Source organism: Pongo abelii, chromosome 2, assembly GCF_028885655.2.
Source record: "Pongo abelii isolate AG06213 chromosome 2, NHGRI_mPonAbe1-v2.0_pri, whole genome shotgun sequence".
NCBI lineage: Eukaryota > Metazoa > Chordata > Mammalia > Primates > Hominidae > Pongo > Pongo abelii.
Window position 1 is genome coordinate 206,065,743 of NC_085928.1, and position 3,018 is coordinate 206,068,760.

Sequence of the window (3,018 nt, forward strand, 5' to 3'; positions counted from 1 at the left end):
CTCAGCCTCACAAGTAGCTGGGACTACAGGTGCTTGTCACCACACCTCACTAATTTTTCCATTTGTGTTATATGTGGATTCCACAGGACTGACTTTGAAAACTTGAGTATGCGTGGATTTTGGTATACACAGAAATGGGAGAGCTGGAACTAATCCCCCCATATACCAAGGGACTAATTGTATCTGTTTTTACAATTATACTGTAGGAGACATTATGTTCCATGACAATGGTAATTTTTAATGACAATTTTTAATTGAGTGAAATTACCATAAAAATAATAATAGCAGCTAATATTTACTGAGCTGTTACTAGGTGCCTATAAATAGCATAGATTTTTAAATTCTCCATAATTCTTCCTTATTTCACTTAACCACTCTATCTTAAATTACTCATGCTTGCCTCAGTAGCACACATACTTAAGTTGGAACAATAGAGAGATTGGCATGGCCTCTGTGAAAGAATGACATGCAAATTTGTGAAGCATTCCATATTTTTTAAAAAAAGAAAAAAATTACTCCCAGATTTTCACTGTGTTTGTGCATACGACCTTTTGTTTAAGTTGAATTATATCCAAAGATGAAATTTCCAGAAGTGAGATTAGTGTGAGTCACAGGGCATGAGCATTCTTATTACCCTTGATGTAAATTGCAAAGCTTTCAGGCATGGTGGCTGTCAGCCTGTAATTCCAGCACTTTGGGAGGCTGAGGTGGGAGGATTGCTTGAGGCCAGGAGTTGGAGGAGGCAGTATAATGAGTCACTGTCTGTATGATTTAAAAAAAATTTCCAAGCTTTATCCTGGAAGGCTTATATACATTTTAAACACCACTAATACTGCAAGAAAATGGCCATTTCACTGCACCTTCGCCCACACAGGTATTATAATTTAACAAGTTATTTTCTGTGTGATAAATGAAAGACCTCATATTATTACTTTTACTTTGTCACCCATTTTTTTTTTTTTTTTGAGACGCAGTCTCGCTCTGTCAACCAGGCTGGAGTGCAGTGGTGTGATCTCGGCTCACTGCAACCTCTGCCTCCCAGGTTCAAGTGATTCTCCTGCCTCAGCCTCCTGAGTAGCTGGGATTACAGGCACATGCCACCATGCCCAGCTAATTTTTGTATTTTTAGTAGAAACGGGGTTTCACCATGTTGATCAGGCTGGTCTCGAACTCCTGACCTCGTGATCTACCTGCCTCGGCCTCCCAAAGTGCTTGATTACAGCTGTGAGCCATGCGCCCAGCCTATTTGTCACATATTTTATCTTTCCTTATGTTAGCTTATTAGCTTTATTTCTTTATTGTCCTTTTTTTTTTGAGATGAAGTCTCGCTCTGTCTCCTAGGCCTGAGTGTAGTGGCACAGTCTCAACTCACTGCAGCCTTGACCTCCTAGGCTCAGGTGATCCTTCCACCTCAGTAGTTGGGACTATAGGTACATGCCACTATGCCTGGCCAATTATTTTTATTTTTTTATTTTTACTAGAGACGAGGTCTTGCTTTGTTTCTTAGGCTGGTCTGGAACTCCTGGCCTCAAGCAATCCCCCCACCACCCCCTCCCAAAGTACTGGTATTATAAGCATGAGCCACCATGCCTGGGGTATCTGTGTCTTTTCCATTTCTTTATAGAGTTACTTTGTCTTTTACTAATTCAATGATCTGTTTAATCTTTTATTAAATTAGAAAAATAGTAAATACTTTTAAATAAGTGAAAAATTTCCTTCACTCTTTAGACCCATAATCTTATCTCAGGAAATAATTGCTATTGAGAAAATGGGCCATATCCTTCAAGATACGTACATGGTGATTGAACATCACTTCACATTTTCATATTTCGTGGACAGTTGTGCCAATAGCTATTGATCTATCTTAATCCTTTTCATGGTTGCATAATATTTTATTATATGGGTGTATCACAATTTACCAGTACCAGTCAACTGCTGGAGGCATTTAGGCTCCTTCTAATATTTGCTTTGAGCTCTTTATATAATTAAAAATTAACCCCCTCAGCCGGGTGTGGCAGCTCATACCTGTAATCCAAGCACTTTGGAAGGCTGAGGTGAGAGAACTGCCTGAGTGTGGGAGATCACCACCAACCTGGTCAACATAGCGACACTTTGTCTCTACTAAAAATTAAAAAAAAAAAAAATGAGCTACACGTTGCAGTGCACACCTGTAGTCCCAGCTACTGGGGAGGCTAAGACTGGAGGATCACTTGAGTCTAGAAGGTTGAGGCTGCAGTAAGCTATGATCACACCATTGCACTTTAGCTTTGCTAAGAGCAAGACTGCATTTCTTAAACAAAATAAAAATTAGATGGGAATATTGCTCAAGCCCTGGAGGTTGAGGCTGCAGTTAACTGTGATTTCACCACTGCAGTCCAGCCTAGGTGATAGAGCAAGACCCTTTCTCTAAAAATAAAATAAAATAAAAATTAATCTTCTATCATATTTCCCAGTAACACCTTCCCTCCTACGTTTCTCCTAGAAGCCCTTAAATTTTGTTTTCCACATACCATTTAAAACTTTTAAGTGCTGATGTCTGTCTGTGTCATCCCTCTTTTTTTTTTTTTTTTTTTTTAGAATGTCTTTTTGTCACTTCTAGCTGGACCTACCATGAAAGACTTCTGAATCCAGGAAGAGAGACTGACTGGGCAACATGTTATTCAGGTACAAAAAGACTTGGACTGTAACTCAAAAATGATCAAATAATAGTGCATGCATCAAGTGCAATGGGAAGCTCTTCTGGAGAGGGAGAGAAGCTTCCAGTTAAGGTGACATTGAAGCCAAGTCCTGTAAGATGAGGAAGAGTTGTATGAGAGTAGGGAGGGGAGGGAAGGGGGAGGTGGAGGGATGGGGATTGGGCTGGGATGGGATGGAGTGAGCTGCCCAGGCAGGGAAACCAGCACTATACAGACCTGAACAATGAAGATGGCACATTTTGTTCAGGGAATGGTGAATTAAGTGTGGCAGGAATGCTTTGGAGAGACGGTCATTTGCTTGTATGGAATTTTGCCCAAGAGA

General features: G+C 40.2%; 1 non-coding gene across 1 annotated transcript; it reads left to right on the forward strand.

Moving 5' to 3' along the window:
* The first annotated feature begins 392 nt into the window (after positions 1-392).
* On the forward strand, positions 393-496 carry LOC129058772 (U6 spliceosomal RNA). Its single transcript, XR_008524122.1, has one exon. It is a non-coding gene; the product is annotated as a U6 spliceosomal RNA (small nuclear RNA).
* Positions 497-3,018: the final 2,522 nt, after the last annotated feature.